The 23,829-nt window shown below is 38.6% G+C and overlaps 1 pseudogene; it reads left to right on the top strand.

Annotated features, from left to right (window-relative positions):
* Positions 1-4,581: 4,581 nt before the first annotated feature.
* LOC127222958 (triosephosphate isomerase-like) lies at positions 4,582-5,225 on the top strand (annotated as a pseudogene).
* Positions 5,226-23,829: the final 18,604 nt, after the last annotated feature.

The following is a 23,829-nucleotide window of genomic DNA, read 5'->3' as shown; positions in this document are numbered from 1 at the left end:
TGGAATCTTTAAGGGACTGTGAGAAAATTGGGATGATGTTCAAGTCCTGGAAGAGATAGTCATAATATTTGCCATTAATTCTCTGTGCAATGGGAAATTACAAGGCTTATCTATAGTCTTAGTTATAATAGTCTGTAAAACTGGACCATCTCAGATAGAAACCTTGAAGTTGTTTTGGATACCGAAATCTGGGGAAACTGCAAAGGGGCACTCTGAGAGGCTGGATCACCTGTGCCACCCATTTTCATTGGTGTCTGGGCCCCTTTCTCTGAAAACACACAAGCTTTCAAAGATAACAAACATATCTACATCAACACAAGTATGGCTGACAAGGTAAGATGTCTCTGTCATTTCTAGAGTTTATATACTGTCCTTCTGTGGACTTTCAAGGAGTTGAAGACAGTTATGGTTATAGTTTTCCTTAGTTAGGCTTAAAGATAAGTTACATATAGGACTTTAGACTCACAAATATAGGATAGATGATAGAATAGTTTCTTTTAATCTTGCTAAATGTTAATGGACTAAATATTGTTAACTGTGATTCTTACTTGGTAACTATTGTGTTATATATTTTGCTATGTTAAGGTTAAAACCCTTTTTATTTAGACAGAAAAAAGGAGATGATGGGAGATGCCATTCTGTATATGTTTCTCATGCTGGTTAATGAATAAAGCACTGATGGCCAATAGGAAAGGAAGATAGGAGGGACTAGAAGAAAGGAGGAAAGAGGAAGTAGTAAGGAGTCAAGATGGAGAGACTGGGAGACCAGACGCCGGCCCCACTGCCCGGTAAGAAGACCACGTGGAAATATTAGATTAACAGAAATGAGTTAATAATTAAGACAGACCTAGCCCATGAAAAACAAGTAACTGGCCAACAGCATTATTTCAAGTACAGAGTCTCAGTGTGTTAAATTGGGGCTAGGCGCAGCAGCGGGACAAGACCGGTGGCGGGAGGGAAATACCTTACTCCTTATACTCTACCATTGATGCCATATTATGAAAATCAGGCACATTTGATTATAAATTCAAATATAAAGTTATACAGCATAAATCAAGTTTTATAGGTAACTATTTTCAGTTTTGATACCATGTATTGATTTTTTACCTTTAGGGACAAATTTCATATTAATCATAGATGTATATCTTACATAGAAAGTCAGCAGTGCCACCTTAGAAATATTTTAAGTTTAGAAAGCACTGGATACTAAACCATTAGCAGTATTCATCCACTTAAGATTGTATGTTTAAGTTATTCATTGTTAATTATTCAGTCAGATTCCTTAGAGACTCATTTTCAGCCAGCACTGGAAGAGCTCAAATGTGTGTTGTCGTAGAAGCCTGTACCTGAATGGAAGCTGTGGCAATCATGTCAGAGTGTGAGGTTGAAGGCATACCACTGAAATGGCTACCTCTAATTTTTCAAGGAAGAAGTTGAAATCTCTCAAGGGTGTTTCTGTCCCGCGCTACCGTCTCGCCAGCAAGAAAGATGCCGCACACTCAGGATCCTTCTGCAGTAAAGCTTTAATGCATCTTGAGAGGGAGAGCATAAGCTTACAGAGCGGAAACCCCAAACATCCAAAACCCAACCCTTATATAGGTTTACAACCTTCGCCTCAGACGTGTCACCTCCTGACGGGCTGCAGCCCATCAGCCCATATGACGTCACAGGAGAGGCAGAGGCCAAGGGAGGGAAAATCACCCTGCACCTGCGCACTGACTTGTTTACTCTCAACGCCAGCCCCGGATGCAGGCGCCATCTTGTAATGGAGAATGCCGGGACGGCTCCCTACATGTTTCCTAAAATGTGAATTCACAGAGATCTCAGCATAAAGATCCATATTTTAAATTTTTCTTTTATTATTATTTTTTTTACATTCCAATTCCAGTTCTCCCCTCCTCTGGCTCCCCCCACTCCTCTCCCGTCTCCCATCTCCTCAGTCTGCTAAGTCTGTCTCACCATCTCATTCAGGAAGGACCAAGGCACCTCTCCACCCCACACTTCTGTGTCTAGGCTGAGCAAAGTATCTCTCCATATAGAGATCCATATAGAATGAGTTCCACTAAGTTGGTTTGTGCATTAGTGTTTGATCTTGGACACAATGCCAGTGAACGCATATATTGTCCCAACCACTCTATTGTCACCTATATTAAGGGAGTCTCGTTTGTCTTGTGCAGGTTCCCCATTTGTCAGACTGGAGTCAGTGATCGCTTGCCAGCTTGGGTCAGCTAAAAATCCATATTCTGAGTGATGGTATTTAACTTTCCTTTATTACACAAAGGATGAAATAAGGTAAATCATACTTGTTTACTTTAGAAAGATGGAAATGCTTTCAGAAAATGTACTGTCATCTTGAGGTGGGACAATGACCACTGTCCTTGAGAATAAGTAGAATTTCTTATGTTCTCTTTGTAAAAAAATATTCATGTTGAATAAACTATGGGCACACACTGTGTACAGATACATACATGACTACGAGCATGCTAATTATATTTTCCTAAATCATAAATCTTTTCCTTCTTCTATTTGACATGTTGGGTTAACTTTATTTCATAATAAACAATAATCAATAACAATGACCAATATTTCTATCTCTATCATTATGTATAGTATATTTAATGGAAAATAATACACTTGGTGGAAGACAGTAGTAAAAACAAAAACAAACAAACAAACAAAAAACTGAGCTAGTTTGACTTACAGAGGTCACTATTTTAATGAGACCTCAATAGAATCCAAGATTCTGTCAGGTCCTCATTCTAATGAACAGGATAGGATCCAGATTGTTGGAAGATAGGCATTTTCTGCAATATATGTGCTCCAAATTCTCAGGTATATATTAAAATCAGTAAAAGAAAGTTTTGGTTTCATAAAGAAAGTTACCTATTCCCAAAGCAAACCTAGCAGTGCAGCTTGATTTTAGGTTAAAATATGGAAAAATTTGGTTTCCCCTAAGAAGTGGGCTCCAAAATACAGGGCTAACTCTAAATCTTTTTCTTCACTGACATTAATATATAATCTGTTATCAAGAACTAGTGGTTTCAGAGCAGGGGAGGTATTTCAGTGGATAAAGGACTAGACTCTAAAACATGTACACCTGAGTTCATATCACCCAAATCCCACATGTAAGCCCCTATCTTCAGTGACAGATGTTCTCCAACAAGCCTACACCTAATTCTTCTCAAGTAGTGCCACACCCTGAATACGAATACAACGCATTCAGATTGAATATATGAGCCTATGGGGGCCATTCTTATTCAACCATCACAAGGAACATTTATTGTATTAATCAAGGAATTATATGCAGAACACTTGAAAGTTTGCTACATACACAGAAATACGCATTAATTGGTGCTACCAAGTTCACTGTGTGGGTCCTTCTAATAGAATTACTGAATGCTTTTAAATGAAATAGAAACTGAATGCTGAGAGGTTATAAAATGTGCTAAAATGGGTTTTCATTTGCAAACATATAGTTTTCTGTTTTCTGGGGTTTTTTGTTGTTGTTCATATACAGCGTGTATGTCAGCTACTGTCATATATTTTAAAATAATTATAAATGTTTTGTCTCCTTCAAGTCTATGTTAACTGCCAACAGCCAAAGATGATTCTTATTAGCCTTCCCTCACCATGGTACACAGCCTTTCCTCACCATGGTACACAGCCATTTGTTAAAATGGTCAGCTTTTCTAAACACATATACTGGACAAATAGCAAGAGTGGTCTTGTTAGATGTCCCAGAAAGGAAACAAGTAAACCAAATACCGTATAACTGTAGACAGTGGAAAATCAAGATATGCTCAATAAACTAGAATATTCTCCATTGTTTTAAACGTCTGTTCTGTTCTTGTTAACAGGTCAAATACAAGCTACTATATCATAAGCATTCCATAGGCCAGGAAGATTTATTTGTGCCCAGCAAATCTGCTATTAACTTCATTGAGATCTCTTCACATCTATGTGACCTTGCAGCTGTGGTGGGAGATGCCATTATGTATATATGTTTCTCATACTGGTTAATGAATAAAGCACTACTGGCCAATAGGAAATGAAGATAGGAGAGACTAGGAGACAAGGAGGAAAGAGGAAGTAGGAAGGAGGAGTCAAGATGGAGAGTGGAGAAAGCAGAACCACCAGCCGCCTCTCGCTGGTAAGACCACGTGGAAAAACATAGAAATGGGTTAATAATTAAGACAGAGCTAGCCGATAAGAAACTAGTACCTGGCTAACAGCATTATATCAAATTCAGAGTCTCGGTGTGTTAATTGGGGCTGGCGCGGCGGCGGGACAAGACCCGCAGCGGAAGGAAAAACCATACTCCTTACACAGCTGTTCATCAGGGTCTAAGCCTCAGCTTTCAGAATAGACATAGGATACTTTATCAGATCATATGAACTGTCATACTAAAGGTGGCATTTTGTAATTGTACTCTACTCAAAGTGATAATAAATTAAATAATTAGCTACTTTTTTGTATTTTGTCATTACTTTGGCAGGTGAAACCATTGCTGCATTTTGAAAATATTTCTTAAAATATTATATGTAGGCTCATACTGACCTTCAGCCAATCAATCGAAATGCAATGGCGCCTTCCAGGAAGTTCTTCCTTGTGGGCAACAGAAGATGATCTTGAGGAAGAAGTGCCTGGGAGAACTCAATTGTACTCTGAACGCAGTCAAGGTGCCTGCAGACACCGAGTTGTGCATCCCCCACTGCCTACATCGACTTTACCAGGCAGAAGCTAGCTCCCAAGATTGCTGTGGCTGCGCAGAACTGCTACAAAGTGACCAATGGCGCTTTCACCCGGGAGATCAGCCTTGGAGTGATCAAAGACTTGGGAGCCCAATGGGTAGTGCTGGGGCACTCAGAGAGAAGGCATGTCTTCAGAGAGTCAGATGAGTTGATTGGACAGAAAGTGGCCCATGCCCTAGCAGAGGGCTTCAAGAGTGATCGCCTGCATTGGGGAGAAGCTAGACAAAAAGGAAGCTGGACTCACGGAGAAGGTTGTTTTTGAGCAAACCAAGGTCATCGCAAATAATGTGAAGGACTGGAACAAAGTTGTCCTGGCCTATGAACCTGTATGGGTCATGGGTACCTGCAACACCTCGGCAGGCCCAGGAAGTACACGAGAAGCCACGGGGATGGCTGAAATCCAATGTCTCCGATGCGGTGGCTCAAAGCACCAGAATTATTTATGGAGGATTTGTGACTGGAGGGGTCATCTAAATCTGTCAAGTCATTTGGAGTAGGGACTAGGCCTTTTCTCCTGTCTCTAAGATAAGGGAATATCTCTCCATGCGGGATGTGCTCCCAAAGTCCTTTTTGTCTAGCATCTATATTCTTACCACACACACACACACACACACACACACACACACACACACACACACACGATAGTTATAAAGATAGGTAATTGATAGGTGATGGGTACATAACAGATCGATAATAGGTTTATGATATATAAGTAGATGGTAGATGAATAGATAGGTAGATAAAAGATGGACAGGTATTTAATAAATGAATGATAAATGGTAACAGACAGATGGATATGGGTTTATTACAGATAAATGATAGGTGGGTAGACAGAATTGTTAGATAATAGGTAGATGGCAGATGATAAACAGATAGATGGTAAGTGGTTAATAGGTTTATAATATAGAAATGACTGATAGCTGGATAGAAGGGTAGATAGTAGATTGAAAGCTACATAATAGATTATTTGTAGATCATTGATGGATATTGGGTTTATAATGGTTAGATGTTAGATAGATAGATAGATAGATAGATCAATAGATAGATAGATAGATAGATAGATAGATAGATAGATAGATAGATGGATTTTTGCTAGAACATATTTTTCAGAACACATAGTGAAGACACAGGTTAAAAACAAATCCATATTGAGATTCTGATGTAGATGGAATAGTGATCATTTTAGCTGTATAAGAAATGGTGTAATCAAGCTGGTCGTTGGTGGTGCATGCCTTTAATCCCAGCAGTTGGGAGGCAGAATCAGGCATATTTCTGTAAGTTCGAGGCCATCCTGGTCTACAGAGCTAGCTCCAGGACAGGCTCCAAAACAATACAGAGAAACTCTATCTGGAGAAAAGAAAAAAAGAAAATATAAATAAATGGTTTATATGATACATACGCTTTTATTCTCGTAAGTATATCTTCAATAACTACCTCAGATTGATTCCCCATTGCATACTAGAGTTATCTATCTATTCAATGCATAGAAGTAAAATTCAATTCACATAAGTACTGCATTTTAACACTCTCATATTTTCTTCTTGCTGATCACATGATGCCTGTTTTATCCCCTTTGTGAAACTATGTCTTCTCATTTCCATAAAAATTGTGAGCCTTCATTTCTCCTCTTTGTCTATTTTGATGTTTCCATCCATGTACAGTGTGTCTTGCTCTTATTTCCCCACAACTCCCCCTGCAATCCCCAGTGATGTTCTGTCTTGAGCATGCTGTGAAAATCCCCAACATTCATTTTCCCAAGAAGCAGTAGCAGCTATGTTTACAGCAAAAGGCCATTGCTTGAATGTGATTCACTATGATTTTGTACCATTAATCACCTTGAAATGAAAGTAAACAATATGTTAATAAAATTTTCAGATTTGCTAAACTGAGTACTAAGTTAGTATGCACAGTAGTAGCAAGACAGAGAAATTATTTTGATGATATACATCGAAGAAAAATAATGACTTTTATTCAGAAAAACCAGGCTAATGCTATGGATTTGGATGGCAATCTTAAACCTTTATCTAATATAAGAGGAAACAAGGCATAAATAATGGCAGAAATTATAGTTATTAACAGTACTTCAATAATGTGTGAGGGAGTAAGAATAAATACAGTATTTAAGCATTAGAAATGTTATATTTTCATTTTACAGAGAGAAAAGGAAACCATTTCTCTATATGATTCTGGCAAAACATTTTAATATTTGGTATTTACCATTATTCCAAAAACATATGATTAATAGTAAACATGACGGAAATGAAATGGCTAATAATGTTGACTAAGGAGTGATTCTGATAAAATTCTATGAAAAACTAAAACAATAACCTTGAAGCTTTCAAACCATGGCAAAAAGATCATAAGAGACATATGGAGTAATATTCCTCACCACAGAATGGTACTGATAGCCTTCACTCCAAGCATGGCTTTGAATAGTCAGATTAAGCTGATTCTGTAATTGTCATCAAATCACAACCACTGTATTTTTGATAGACTATAAGTAAGCAGTTACATGCAGTTATTTGCATGTAATAACTTAGTCCTCCCCAAGCCATGTAAATAAATAAGATGATGAAATAAGAATCAATACAAAACATCAATAATCTCCGAATAGTGAAACAATAGTTCTGAAGGAATCATGAAAATACATTTATTTGTACAGGGAGGTGGAGTTTTCTCATCAGATTAGGGACAAGAGTCCAGAATTACTGAGGCTTGAGTTATATTGCTGGTGAAATAGCAGAGGATGTGACGACATTAATTTTTATTTCTTGATCCTTCAAACCATTGCATGCTTAGGGCCACTTCCAGAAGGGAATTTATTGACAAAGTATTTATTTACTTACCATATTTACTTACCATTGTACTTTTTATTTCTGGAAAGTACAGGCATATTTCAAACTGTTATGTCATGTAGTTGTAGAAATAAGAATCTTGTCATATACATTTGCAAGTATGAATTAGTATGTATGATTCTAACATTTGAAAGCATGTTCTTACACAAATTTATGTTATGTCAAGACATTTTTTTTTATATTAGAGTCTGGGCCAAAATCAGGGACATCAGTACAGGCAAAACGTTCTCAAAAGTCACTCAAGGAGGTGTTTGAGCAACATTCATTCATCATAGTCTACCAGCTTAGCTCCTGAGCTATAGACAGATGGGACATCACACACACACTACAGGGTAAACAGAGTACTCAGCCAGCTGTAGAACACTGTGCTGTGTTAGAATGCATGTATTTTGGGGCTTTAATATATTTGGAAAGAAGCAAAAGTACTATGCCCCTCAAAACAAACATCAGCAACAAAAACGTGAATATGGAGAACTGTGTCAGTGTTTTATGTTCTATAAAGTATTTTGTGATCCATCTCTTTCAATATTTATCATGCTATCTCTGGCCAGTCTCTTCAGTACGAATACACACACACACACACACACACACACACACACACACACACACACACACACACATTGATCAACTCTATTTAAAAAATAAGAATAGTGTTTTATTTTCCAAACATGTTATGCGCATTCTGTTTCTGCTCCTATCTAGAAAATATATGATGGTCATTCTGGGTACAATTCAATGTCACTTACTTCGCCAAACTTCATAATACTGCTTTTGTTATTTCCAATAACCTTTATTTTGTCTTTTTTAAAAAATGCATATTAATTATATAAAAAACACCAATCAGGATTATCTTCATATTCCCATATGTGCATTCATTGTTTGCCCTACCCATTTTCTACCCAGGCTCTTGTTTTCTTCCCTGAGCATTGTTCTTAGTCCTTAAGCACTACTCTTATGAGATGATGGGAGATGTCATTCTGTAAATAATTTTCTCTTATTGGTTAATGAATAAAGCACTGCTGGCCAATAGGAAAGGAAGATAGGAAGGACTAGGAGAAAGGAGGAGAGAGGAAGTAGTAAGGAGTCAGCATGGGGAGACTGGAGAGAGCAGAACACCAGCCCTACTCTCTGGCAAGATGAGACCACGTGGAAACACTTAGATGAATAGAAATGTGTTAATAATTAAGACAGAGCTAGCCAATAAGAAATAAGTAACTGGCCAACACATAATATCAAATACAGTATCTCTGTGTTATTTGGGGCAGCGGTGGGTCAAAGGAGGCAGGGACAACCTTACTTGTAACACACTTATAGATGTGATCAGTAACTTTGGGGTTCATGATGTGTCAGTACATCATTATGTTTGGGAATAAGACTGTGGAATCATCATGCTTTCTTTTGGATTCTAGGATTTTACTCATTAACTGTATAATGTTGAGTAATTTATTTGGCTCCATTTTATGCCAGTTTCTCCTCTTTAAATACTGGGTAGAATTCTCTCTTTGTAGCATGGTTGTGGAGGTTAAATGAGTTAATAATAACACTCCCCCATTTTAAGTTTTCCAAATCTGCCAGCCCTGATTACCAGTCTGTGTAGACCATAAACCCCTCTAAAGAAGGATCAGGACCTCATCTTTTCATCTTCTCTAGCCAGCATAGCCCATCCAGGCAATGTAACATTTTAAAAGTAGATCTGTGCCAATAGTGAGTTGGTACATAGGATGAGGGACAGAAGGTCACAGAGAAGAGAGCCCTACATATGGCACTAATATTTTACGACTTACATTTTCCTGGCAGAGAGAAAAAGAAAGAGCCTGTCATCCATGCTGGACTCTAGGAATCCACAATTGCACCCTTCCATCTGGGAAGCTATGATATATGCTGCAGAACCAATTTCCCCTTGCAAAAGAACCAGGACAGACAGTGGAAACTGTGAGAGCTCAGAAGGCATGCGAAGGTGTCAGAAGCTGCTCCCCAGCACCCAGCAGATTGTAGTGCTCCCCTGACCTCTTGGTTCTGAGCTGCCAATTCAGCCTCTTTATACTGTGCTTAGGCCTGCAATGCAGTGTTGTTCCTGGTACATAAAGTGGTGAAAAATTCCTCAAGGAGGAAGGATCTGCTTCAGTGATTAAGGGTGATGGACACCATAATGTGCTCTGCTCTCCTGCTTGCTATTGTTCTGACCCTTTCTGTTTCTATATATTTCCTGAATTCTGGCCACTGTCCAAGAATTTCACATTTTTCTCATTCTTCTGCCCTGCAAATAGCTCCCACAGTCTTTGTTTCCTTTTTCTGTTATCTTTGCTCTTGCCTATGGCTGACTTTTGAGCACACTGACACACACTATTTATCTTTGTCTTGTTTCATGCTTGCTGCCATTACCTACTCTGACCCTATACCCAGCCCTAAAGTACTGGTGACCAGCATAGCTCCAAGGAGGTAAATTAGTGTCTCCTATCAAGTTGAAGATTTTCTTCATGATGTTTCCTTAGGAGATGAGCTTTCTAGAATAACAGATGACAGCCACAGAAATGGGAGTTGGAACAAGCTCTGCTGTGCAATGCTACTTTTCTATGTAGAGCCCAATTTTTCTATGTATCTATATATGTATAAGAGGTATACAAGGACGTTCTTGGGAATACTATTTTGACTATTTAACTAACTAACAAAGCATGAAATAAACTAGTACCAATAGGATCCTTATTTAAAAACAAACACCCACTGTTCAGAAATGAATCATTGACAAAAAGGAGTATCAAAAAATTAAAAGTCATGCCAGGTGGTGGTGGCACCCACCTTTAATCCCAACACTCAGAAGATAGAAGTGTGCAGATCTCTGGGAGTTTGAAGCTAGCCTGGTCTACAGAGGAAGCTCTAGGACAGGCTTGAAAGCTACACAGAGAAATCCTGTCTCAAAAAAAAAAAAAAAAAACACAAACAAACACAAAAACAAAACAAAAAAAAAAAACAAAAAATTAAGTCAGGGGAGAGAGATGACTCAGTGGTTAGAAGTGGCCATTGCTCCTGTAGAGGATCCAAGTTTGGTACCCTGTACCTATGTCAGGGATCTCACAACTGCCTATAACTACAGTTCTGAGAGACCTGATGCTCTCTTCTAGATCCCTAGTTCACCTGCATGCATGTACACATGCCCACCCTCAGATATACACAAATAAATACATAACTAAAAATAATGTATCCCTAATATAAAAATGGTCTTTTGGAGCCCATTCCACACAGAGGGATATTCCCTCAGCCTAGACACATCGGGGAGGGGCCTAGCCCTGTACCAAATGATATAACAGACTTTGAAGACTCCCCATGGAAGGCCTCACTCTCCCTGGGGAGCAGAAGGGAGATTGGATGGGGGGTTGGTGGGAGGGGATCAGGGGAGGACACGGTGTGGGAACTGGTATTGAAATGTAAAAGAAGCTTGTTTCAAATAAAAAATATCTTAAATATTAAGAGTTAAAAGACATAATCATTGAAGTATCTTATTTTAGACTTATAAATCACCTCTACTCTCATCATTAAGAGATAGCAAAGCCATTGATCAGACAGGAATATTTATAGTTTGTCACCAAGCAATCAAAGGAAAACCTTTATTTCCATGACCCAAAATGAACATTTGAATTTTTCCCAATATTTATAATTGTAGTCTTACATGCTCCAGTTAATTTAGTCACCCCTCCATAAATCCATGCTTTCATAAAATATTTGCTATAGAGTACCTGCCATATACCAGCTTCCCTCCAGAGCTCTGGGTATTTTTTAGACAGCCCCTCCCATCTTCATGAGCTTGTATTGTTTCTTTCTCACTGCTTCTCATATCGTTCTAAGTTTCTGTTTCTATTCTTAGAAATGCATTTATGTAGAGCTGGAGAAATGGCTCAGTGATTAAGGACTTGTACTGCTCTCCTGGAAGACCCACAGCAGAAGGCTCACAACTACCTGGAACTTTAGCTCCAAGTGGATCCGATGCTTCTTGCCTCTGTGGGCACTGGTACTCATCTGCATGTGAGTACACACACACACACATAAAAATAATAGAAAATTAAATGCAACTGTGCATATCTTACATGCCAGATGTACCAGTTCAGAGAGATGTAAGCTGCAAGTAATTTTTAGGAAATAACATTATGTGGTTTGTGTGGTTGGTAGCACTAAGTCCTGTAACTAAACCTTTTCTTCTTTTTCTAAATCAAAATTCCACAGGAAAGTCTCTAGAAAAAAACATTCCTTTTCAAGCATATATATTGGGGACTCCCCTTGATTGTCTCTTGCTTGTCTCTCTAGCATCTTATTATAACTAGGTACACAACAGAAGTTTGAGCTAATGTAAGGACCTGAAGAAAGAGATGTGTAAACTTGCACAAAAGCTGTGGTTGAAGCACAGCATTTGGTAGGTGTTCCATAATTGTATTGGTAATCACTATAAAATCCAAACAACACTTGGAAGTTCTTCTGTGGAACTGTTAATTATAAAGAAAATGTTTTGAGCAGAAATACCTTCACCCCTGCTTTTGCCTATGGTGTCTGTGCTTGGGCATCATTAGCAGGGGGACTCACACTGCTTAACTGGAAGATAACAGCAACTCCTGCAATTATAAAAGAACAATCCCTTTCACAAGTATTTTTTTCCTTTGTTATTTTTTATTTTTATTTTACACCTCGATCCCAGTTCCCTCTCCCTCCCTTCCTCTCACTTTCCCTCTCTCCCACCCCCTCATGCCCCCACAACCACCTTCCCCTCCCCACCCCCACTCTACATGTAGGATGATATCTTCCAGGAGGGGTTATCTATCTGTCAAGCCATTTGGAGTAGGAACTAGGCCCTATCTCCTATCTCTAGGTTAAGGCAATATTCCTCCATGGGGCATGTGTCCACAAGGTCCTTTTGTGCACCAGGAATACAACCTGGTTCTACGGTCTGAGGTCCGTTAGACTGCCCAGGCCTTCTAGCTGAGACCCATGTTCAGGGTTTCTGAGTCAGTCCCATGCTGTATTCCCAGCTATCAGTCTAGGGGCTAATTAGCTCCTCCTTTTTCAGGTCAGCTGTCTCTATGTGTTTCTGCAACCTGGTCTTGTCCTCTCCATCTGCATCTGGATTCTAGTTCAGCTCAGTGTTTAGTTGTGGGTGTCTGCTTCTGTTTTCAACAGCTACTAGATGAGGGTCTATGATGGTGGATAAGTTAGTCATCGATCTCCTTATCAGGGAAGGGCATTTATGGCAGTCTCTCCACTGTTGCTCAAATTGTGAGTTGGGAACAGACTTGTAGGTCTCTAGACATTCCTCTAGGTTCAGTTTCCTCTTCAAACCTATAATGGCTCCCTCTTTTATGGTCTCTCTCTCTCTGTCTGTCTCTGTCTCTCTTTCTCTATCTCTTCTCTTGTCTATTCCTTCCCTAACTAAATCTTCCTAGTCCCACGTGCTTTCCTCTCCTCCACTTCTCTTTCTCCAGTTCCCTCTCCATTCACTGTACCCCACCCCCTCTCTCCATAAGTTCAGAAGATCTTGTCCCATCCCCCTCCGCTGAGGGACCTTATATGAATCTCTTAGAATCCTCCTTGTATCCTAGTTTCTCTGGCAATGCTTTCACCAGTTTTTTAAACATCATAAGAATTCTATTTGGGAGCTTAAAACCATTCAAGGTAAAAATGATGAGATGGACATGGGAAGTTTAGCTCTGGAAGTGTTAGAATGAGGCAAAGGTCCCTGAATAACTGATGAGCTGTCTTGTTTGATATGGTGCTGGGTGTACAGTACTGTGCACTCATGAGGTCCAGCACATGGCATAACTACATCCCCAGAAGAGTGCACCTAATAATAGTATGGCCCTTCATCCTGCCTTTGACATAATTCTGGCAAGTGAATTCTATTTGATTCATAAATGTTTAAAATAACACTTGCAGAGGTTGAGTATTTGTTCTATTTGCATGATGTTCAGTAAAGCCTAAGTTCATGCTTGTTCTAAATCTATGCTTTCCTACCAAAAAGTATAATGCTACCTTCATCAGATCACAGAGTCATTAGTATAACTGATGCACACCTTTTCAATGTGAGACATCCTTTTCTTAGAAGGGATCTACTATAACCTAACAGGGAAGGAAACAACACCACTGAAATAAGGCAAGGGCAAAAGCATTTTTAAAGATCAGTGTTGGATGGAGTGACTAGAGAGTATTTCATGGAGGGGGGAGAGTTAGGAAAACAAGTCTTGGGACAACCATGTATAGGGAAGAGGGGTGGACATTCATTTGCCCGGCAAGGGCAGATGCCTGACAAGAGCAGACGCATGGATTTCTGGGACCATTGTTCACAGAAATCATGGATTGTCCACTGGGCTGACTAAAATATTCCAAAGAAAAGGCCAATTTAAAAGAGGAAAGTATGGTTTTAATTATCTTCAAGAAGAACTTCTAACAGTTTTTTTTTTTTTGAAATTCAAATGGGTATGAAGTCTTAAACATTGTTTATATGGCTGGCTTTGAAATCAATGATTCCATAGTAAGGACAACTTGTTTATTAGGATAAATCTCAGGAGTTGTATAATACTTTTTCTATTTTTTTTTTCATTTCTTACTAGGTAAGCTTCATATATCAATGCCCACATGCATTCTTTACCTTATCTGGATTGGGATCTTTGCTCAGAACATCTCAATGAGCCCTCCCTAGTCAGAGTACTCAAACTTGTAACCTGCCACTTGAATTTCCTCTATTCCTGTACCTACATCCCCTCCCTGTCCACACTTAACACCATCCAATCTACCACATTCTCTGCTTAACTTTAGTCTGTCTCACCCTGAGAATGTAAAGTATGATGAAGATAGAATGCTTATCTGTTTTGTCCACCACTTTCTATCTAGTGCCTAGAATTGGACCTGGAAAATAGACAATCCTCTATAAATACCCAATTAATAAGCAAATGAATAACTGTGTCAAGAAGCATGGTGCATCATGTACATTGGCATACTGGCATCACTCCCATGATGGGTTGTGTTTTCTAAAGTTGGGTGCAGCAGTTTCTCCTAAAAACCAGAGTGGGCTTATAACTGTTTTGATTGCTAGCACAAAAATAAAACAAAGTGGCTTTCCATGGAACCCTTGTTAAGAGCTTGTCCTTTTCTGTTGGATTGGGTCTCACTATGTAACAAGGTTAGCATCCTATACACAATCCTCCTATCTCAGTCTCCAAAACAGCTGAGATCAGCTACATACCACTATGCCTAGCCTGTTAAGATGTCAGAGAAATCAACACTGATACTTCAGAGACTTTTTAAAACAGATGAAATCCTTTCTGAGGAAATCAGTCATACCCCCCAAATCTCTTCTGTCAAAACTTAGTGCTGCTAAAACTCCTGAAGCCATCATTCCCACAGCAGCCTGACAAAGAAGCCCTTTAGTTCACTCATCATGAGATTAGAGGGGAGGAGCAGAACACCAGGAATCAGACAGACCATGGAGCCTGAACCACACCTGGACCTGATTTCGGTAATGAGTCATTGGACTTCAAGCTGATGCCATAATAGAGTCCTGAGAGGAAGGTGAGTGTATTTTCCATGTGTGGGGAATATGAATGGATGAGAACTAAAATGTCAGGTCATAACAGATCTTGTAACATTTCATTGTTCTAAGAGAGCTGTGATAATATATTAGCTACAATGTGACTTAAGCGCCTACTTTCAAGGATGCTTTCTCCCTGAATCTGGATGGACTTGCATTTGGCTTAATTACATAGGAAGAAATGAAGGCCATATGGCTTCCAAGGCTGTCATGAGGCACAATGCAGCTTTGTCTTCAAGTTCTGAGCTTCTGGCTACCCCCTGAGAAATTTGACTACTCTGTGGTTACCATGTGCTGTAGAAGCCAATTCCTGTAAAGAACAATGAGGAGGTAGGCTCCTCCACTCAGTGCTAGTAATGTTTGAACCCTCTTAGCCCTTAGTCCCTGATGTGAACAAGTGACTCTTCTATATTAGTCCAGGAAAATGTCTTTGACAGAATAAGAAAAGGGAGGTCATGGTTTGAGAACTTTTAGTCCAGTACAGCAGGGAAGGCATGTTATGCTAGGACTGTGGTGACCACAGGAACACAAGGCAATCCATATGACAACAGAGTGGAAGAAGGTAAAGCGGGCTGGTAACGGGGCTGGTGTAACGTTCAAAGACCTGCCTCTAGTTGCCTTCTTGTACTAGCTAAACTCCACTTCCCAAAGACTCCGAAGTCTTTGAATAATCTCACAAGATGAGAACAGAGAGTTAGAATGTATCTTTGCCGTTTGTTCTAACAACATGGGAAGTCTGTCTTTCCTCCTTGTTCATCCTATTTCACTTTTTTTCCTTTTTTATTATTTATTTATTTGCTGCAACAAAATTTCTGAGACTGGATAATTTATATGGGAAAAAGTCTAATTTAGTTCATGGTTCTGCAATAAGTTCAAGATTGGGCAGCCATATCTGGCAAGGATCTTGTCATGCATCTTCAAGGAAAAGGAAAAAGCAAATGTGCTTATGCAAAAAAGAGAAAAAAAAGTTAAAGAGTGACATCATGTTCCAGTAAGCCATTCCTATTATAGCTAAGGCCAGCTGACAGACAGAAAGAAATAATAAAGGTTCACTGTTAAGCACCTGAGAATTTTTGAGATGATGGGAAGGATTGTGGGTAGGGTTGTTGCACAATAAAAAGTTAACAAGAAACCCAGGTAGCAGAACTATATATCTGAATGTAAAAATCAATGGTTGAAACACTGGAAATAGTGAGTATTGCTTACCTACAATCAAGAAATTAAGTCATATCTAGTCATCTTCTGTCTATGCTTTTGAGCTTGTGGTACAAAATAATAAACAAGAGAACTAACTGTTTTCTCTGCATCATTCATAAATGGAACAGAGCAAGCATAGTCTACTTACGCTGGTATCATGTTCCTTGTATCATATCTATTGCATGTGCCTTGATTGCTTTTGTAAAATTGTCAGAATCAGCACTGGTCCTAACATAAAGTGCTCTGTGAAAAGCATTACCATGCTCACTAGCCTCAGTGGAGGAATATGAGAAACTTTGAAAGGGCAGCTCAGAATTTAGGCTTTATCAAAGCCAAGCTGAAACATGAAAACCAGTTTTTTAAAAGTAAAATTCTAAATTTAGATGCAGTGTGTTCGTGTATGCTTGGAATGCAGAAAATGAAGTTGGAAGGACCTGTAAAAAAGTAAGGAAAGGCCATTTTCTATAGCTGTGGGTGAACACTATTGGTCTCCCCATGCTATAATGAACAATAATACATATATTCTTATACCATCCAAGTGCCAAGAAGAAGTAAGTGTGACATTTTATATTAAGTTTTAAATTAATATCCTCTGATTTCCTTGAAAGGCTCAAATTGTCATTTTATACACAGAAATAATAAGGAGCTTTTTAAGATAGAAAAACATCCCTGACAGAGACACATTTTCTCTCCTTAGAACAAGAATGGTACAGCAATAAATGAAGGGTAAGTCTGTAAACCTTTTGCTGTGTTAAAAATAAGAAGGATGCAGAAAACAGAAATAATTCAATAAGAAGGTGAAAACTCAAAACTTACAATAGCCTTTTCATATTGTAATGAAAAAATTAAAAGATAAAAGATTCCTTTAGTCAACTCTTCCTTGTTCCTCTGTGTTCTAGAGTTGCTTAACTAGTTTTCTAAATCTATACACATCACTCAACATAGAGCAGAAGTTTGGAAAGGAATTTATAGTCTGTCCTGGCTGACTGTGTGTTTTCTTGGTCCATTTATGAACCCTCACCTTTCAGAGGATGATGGGTTACTTGGAAACATATCATAGTTCTTGTTATTTTCGATGAATGTCATCTAGAACATTCAAGAGATATTTGGTCTGGGACTCAGAGACATAAGATTACTGCAGAAGTATGAATTGTGAGGTTGCCGTGAGAGAGATCAGAGAACCTGAACACAAATAGAATATAGAATTCATGTTTTAAAGGGATCAGAGGAGAACAACAACAATAACAAAAATGTGACTAATAAACAAAGAGTGCATTTGCCATAAGATGTAGTCACAAAAGGGACCAACTAAATAAATCCTTCATATTTTACAACTTCCTCACAGTTTTAATATTATCGAGGTCAGGTGGATAGTGAAAGCAGAGGTCATTTTGAGAAGTTCAAGGTGTGACTCTTGTTGAAAAAGTCATGGTATAACAAAATTGCTAAAAATATTTGTTTTTGTGTGGGACGAAAAGGAGGGAAGTATTGAAGTGGTTAATTTTCTGTCAATGACACAAGCTAATGTCGTTTGAGAAGTGGGAATCACAACTGAGAAATGTTACCATCAGACTGGCTAATGGGCAAATCTGTGGAGCATTTTTTCCTCCTGTTTTCTTTCTTTCTTCCTTTCTTTCTTTCTTTCTTTCTTTCTTTTTCTTTTATTTTTCTTTCTTCCTTTTTTCATATAGAATGCTGTTGGCCTGTTACTAGCATTACTTATTGGCTAGCTCTGTCTTAAATATTAACCCATTTCTATTTATCTAAGTATTTTCACATGTTCTTATCTTACTGGAGAGAGAGTCCAGAGTTCTACCCTGTTGGCCCTACATCTTTAAACTCCTCCCTACCTCTTCCAGAATCCTCCTTGTCTCCTAGTCCCACCTATCTTGCTTTCCTATTGGTCAACAGTGCTTTATTCATTAACCAATAAGAGAAACATATTTGCAGAATGACATCTCCCATCATCTCCTCTTTCCTTGATTGATGGTTGATGTGGAGGGGTCCAGCCCATTGTGGGCAGTGCCATCCCTAGCCAGGTATCCCTGGACTGTATAAGAAAGCCAACTGAGCAAACCAGGCAGAGCAAGCCAGTAAGCAGTCTTCCTCCATGGCCTCTTTCATTTCCTGCCTCCAGGTTACTGACTTGAGTTCCTGCCCTGATTTTCCTTCATGATATACTGTGATCAAGACATATAAACTGCAATAAACCCCTTCTTCTCAAAGTTGTTTTTGGTAATGGTGTTTGGTCTCTCCATGCTGATTCCTCCTTACTACTTCCTCGAATCCTCCTTGTCCTCTAGTCCTATCTTGCTTTCCTATTGGCCAACAGTGCATTAGTAACTAACCAATATGAGAAATATATTTACAGAATGATATCTCCCATCAGTGTTTCATCACAACAATAGAAAGCAAACTAGGATACCAAGCGTATGCATGATCACTTAAAGAAATACAAATTGACAATCCGGGTATCTTTGTCCATCTCTTTTCTTACTGCAGATACATTACATCATTTATTCTTTCATTCAAAATACTGGCAAAATGTCTAGCAGAACAAAGACAATAGAAGGCATTTTTAAAGGAGTCATGGAGGTCCTTTCCCCAGAAGTTCCCGATCACCATTAAAATATCTTCACACATGTCCCAGCTCTGTTCTTTTTATTTTTTCCATTTTGAAATTTCCTTGGGGTGATCTACAGTCTGTTTATATCTATGCTTCCTTTGCCCATTGTTTAGATTCCTGTACCCTGTCCTCCTGGGCTTTTCTGTAACATGGAGCAGCAAAGCATCCTATCTGTAATCAGTGCTTTTTACCCTCTCCCAATGTTTGTCTTTTAAACCAAGTATCCTTCTACTTCTACTTTTCCATATGGCATTGTGAAAGTTCACTTCCTTAGCTGAAATCTCAAGTTAGCTAAGTTTACTCCATATACCAGACGTTTATAAACCAGGCTGTGCTATCTGTCACACCAGCCTCATTATATTTTCCCTTGAATGATAAACCTCTCAATTACTAATATCCCTAACTTCATGTTTAGCAGACAATAGGCTATGCTTGAAATTTTTCTCTTTATTTCTCAATTCTCTGATTAGAATTTCTCTCTTCACTATTTTGTGATTAAATATATGAATATGTATATATGTTCATATATTTATACATCTATATGTTATCCAAGTTCTCATACTGTTTGGGTTATAGATTTCTTAATTATAGTTCATTGCTTACTGGTTAAAATTACTTATATCTCAGGCAGACAATTGATCCTGGAATGGGGGAAATCAGGCAGGAATGTGACCATAGTGCAACAGAACAGAAAACAGGGCAGAGCCAGTGCTTAAAACTTTCTCTACCATCACATGGCTGAGTTGGTGTTCTTTTGTTGCCTGCATATAATCTGCAAAATATTTCTGGAAGTGTCTTATTGAAGGTGAATCAGGGAAAGCCTAGCTTCCCCCAACCGATTAAAAGACTGTCTATGATAAAATCTTCATCCTCATCGTTTTAATAAAGTGTATCAATCATCACATTACTAATTTCGTTCCAAATCCTGGGTAATTCAGACTTTTTTGTTAATATGTTCTCTCTCTCTCTCTCTCTCTCTCTCTCTCTCTCTCTCTCTCTCTCTCTCTCTCTCTCTCTCTCTTTCTCTCTGTCTGTCTGTCTCTCTTCCCCTTCTCGCACTCTGTTTCATTTTTTTTAGTTATTTTGTTTGTTGTGATAGTGTTTTAATATGCAACCAGAATCTTAGAACTAACAATGCCTGTGCCTCTGCCCACAATAGTCCAGGGAGTACAGGACTTGACTCTGTTGAAATATTCTAATCTGACACACACACACACACAGACACACACACACATCTCTTTGGCACGTGGCTTCTTTTCTTCTTTGTTGCTGCTGTTTAATCAGCAAAACCAACAGGAATTTTTGTTATCTCTTCCCATTGTCCCTTTTCTAGGCAACTGGTATGGCAACTATGCTGCCAGGTTTGTCTCACTGAACGCTGCAGTGACATGCTTTCCACAGAAGCCCTGGTCAGAGACATGTCATTGAGTCTGAGTTAAACTGGGAAATCTTCTGTATTGACTGAGAGAAGCAGCTCGAAAAAGGCTAAAGTTTGGAAAGACTTGTGAATAATTAAGAAGAGTGAATGTTAAGCCAAGTTAGCATATTCTTAGTTGTATAGTCTATAGAAATCGAGAGTAGGAAACAGATGGAAGTTGAGGTATAGACTCAATCTCTCTGGGAATGTCAGATCAGAGATTATTTTTGGAAATGTAAAAGGAGGTTTGTGTGTAGGAGGAACCCAAGAGCTGGGACACAGATCTTCAGGGGTGCCAGGCAAAAAATGAAAAATCCAGCATGGGGTGAGAAGTACCTAATTTGTAGAATAGCTACTTAACCCCACTCTCCTACTAAGGACATATACTTCCAAAAAGCCTGCTGGGAATATTCAGATTTGGGCTACCACCAGGTCATTTACAATTATTTTCCAACAAGAGCAGGGTGGTTCTGTGTGATTTATTTTCAGTTGTGTTTTTCCTCCCTCCACATCAGCCTTCTAGAAATGTCACATGTGGATAACTCTGGTGTGGATTTTTAGCTTCTAGAGATCACAAAGTAGCAGCTAGATGGGTGAGGTGAAATAATGAAAGGATTTAATAGATTTAAGGACTAGTGCAAGAGACCAAGCACAGGAAAACCGGCAGTGTACGTGAGCTTGACAGGACTTGTAGTGCTCATGCAATCCTGGGGAGGAACGAAGGGCTGGCAGGTGAAAGAGAGCAGCAGACACAGTCCGGCCAGGTGTTGAGCATTAAAGCTCACCTTGCTAGAGATCCCAGATGGCTGGAAAGAGAGGTGGGAACGAAATGACCCAGAGAAGTAGGGAGATGCAAGAGGAAGGCAATAAGCAACATTTAGGTACTCGCAATTAGAGAGATTTCAATTGCTTGGCAGTTACTTGAGTGATAATGAATGTTTGAATCATTGTTGAACAGGGGACAGATCTATTCCTTTTTTGAAGAAGTATTGTCCAGCCTTTTCAGTTTCTATATTTCCCCAGCTCCCTTTTTGTCGTTGGTGGTTTTCATTGAAAAGGAGCAGGACTATATTTAAAACCATATTGAAAAACAAGAGATTTTAATTAAGTCTAGGCTATTATCCACATGTATCGCCAAAAGAGAAGGATGTATGAAATAATAAAAAATTCATATTGACATATTATGTATAATCTGTATATCATTTATAAATCCTGTATATATTATATCCTATTTTTACTATGTAGTGTGCACAGAAACTGTGCCTGTATAGGGTAAGTACTAACGGAGGATATCTATTTTTTGGAAACCTAGGTACAGTAGTTATATTTTTCATGTGTGTTTAACCAGTATGAAGATTTTCATTATGTGTGAGTTTTAATTTTGTCTAATAAACAATTACCCCAGAGTTTTTTTGAGTAGTATAAAATAATTTGTGTTAGTTTTTATATGACAGCCATGTGTGAATCTCAAATGTGTTTCATGTTTTGATAAAGATCAGTAGTTGACAACTTATTTGTTGATTATTTTTCAGAAGCACCAATGGTTATAATATGAATACAGGGTCACAAGTTAATGCTAAGAATCCCCTAAACTGACCACTGTGTGACATAACTCTTTGCTTTGTGTTGAAACAATTTTCCAATGGTGAAACAAAGAGAGTCACTAGTTGCAAAACACTGTAGGAAAAAGAAAAATGTTCATTAAAATTAATATGAATATATACTACTGATTTTTAAATTTAGCCTGTCCTTAGTGGATGTTCTTTTTTAAGTAAATGTTTTTATCAATTCCTACAAGATTTCATAAGTGCTTTGGTCATATTCATCCTCAACTCCTCTTGTCAACTCCTTCTATACCTGCCTTACTGCTCTCCATCTTCAAATCTTTTGTATTTACTTGCTTTGTTTGTTTAATAACAATCCAGCATTCCAATCGTTGCTCTTCATGTAGTTCTGGGTGTGGGGCTATCGGGTGGAGTGTGTTCAGGCTACCGGAGACTGACTCCCATCCTCAGAAGACATTGGAGTGCAGGCGCATGAAGACCAAGCCACTTGGTGTTTGCATGTTGACTGTCTTTCCAACCACAGTTGCTATTGATTTTCTACAGCCAGAGATCATCTCTTAGTACAGTGACAAACTTACTGCAAAAGGCTGAGGGGAGACAGTACCACATTCCTGCTTTGCACTGTACAAGTGCTAACGTTAGTCTTTATTTCTAGCCAGATCTTTCGATGGTTTCTGTATGGCAAACAGTCTTGGAGCATAGTTCTCTCCTCCAGAGCAGGGGGAGACATGATGATGTTCAGAAGTCACCATCTTGAGTCTAGGACTTCGTTTGAGTGATGCAACCCCTAAACTGTAAAGTTGCCACCTGTCCCTTTAAGCATCAATGGCTAGAAAATGGGAAATAAGAGGCCACCAAAAGAAAATTCAAGCCCTACAAACATGTAGAAAACAAAAGCTATGAGCCCTTAATCATGATGGGCACTACACAGTAATCAAACAGCAGGGACGTTAATTTTAATGTGCTATAGAACCTCACATACTTGTTGCACTATAATGTGTTATGCTATTTAATTAATTAGAAAATGAATAAAATGGGCTGTGTATAGAAAATACTTTAATTTTTACAGTGCTGTAAATTATTTAATGCGAAAATCTGCTGGAATTTATATTTTGTACACTTATAAGAGTTATCATATTTAAAATACATTTAAATGATGGTAGGCCTACTCAATTTTAGGTGACAATTCAATAGATATGTATGATGGCCCATTAACGAGGTGATCATGCCTTCAAGTAGTGGCAATACTGGATAATTATGAAATAAAGCCCATGGTCAAGTTCTTTTCAATGAACACAGCTCTCCCCCCTTTTTTTTCTTAGCTACTGTACATTTCTCACACTAGTTCTTGTTTCTTCCATGTTTATTAATTAATACTCAAGTGTCACCCCCACTTCATAAAAAAAGTTGTGTTTTTTGCCAGAAAGTTTATATTTAAAATGGATATTGCATAGAAACAAGGTGGGGGGTGTCTATCTAATCAACCTAGGGACACTGGTATTAAGGTGGGCTCAAATCTTGCCTTACCTTTGGTCACATGAATTGCTTGTCTGTTCCCAGGCTCTTAATTATATAAATTACATAAAAAATTTCAACATAATGGGCACAGCAAATCATATCTGGCATCAGAAGCCCAATTAGTGGTTAAATCTGGGAGAGTCACTGAGCTGCTTTGGGGCTCTTGCTCCTTATATATAAAATGTACAGTAACCTAGAATCCTCCATACACTTGTGATGACACTCAAATTAAATGGTGTGCATGAGTGTGCTTATAAATCATTGTTATATACAAATATACCACAACTTGTAATCATAAAGTGGGTACGTTTATAAGTCTTCAAACAGAATTGAATA

Source organism: Phodopus roborovskii, unplaced genomic scaffold, assembly GCF_943737965.1.
Source record: "Phodopus roborovskii unplaced genomic scaffold, PHOROB, whole genome shotgun sequence".
NCBI classification, from domain to species: domain Eukaryota; kingdom Metazoa; phylum Chordata; class Mammalia; order Rodentia; family Cricetidae; genus Phodopus; species Phodopus roborovskii.
Note: the sequence above shows the minus strand (reverse complement) of the source record. Positions and strands in the feature narration are given on the sequence as shown.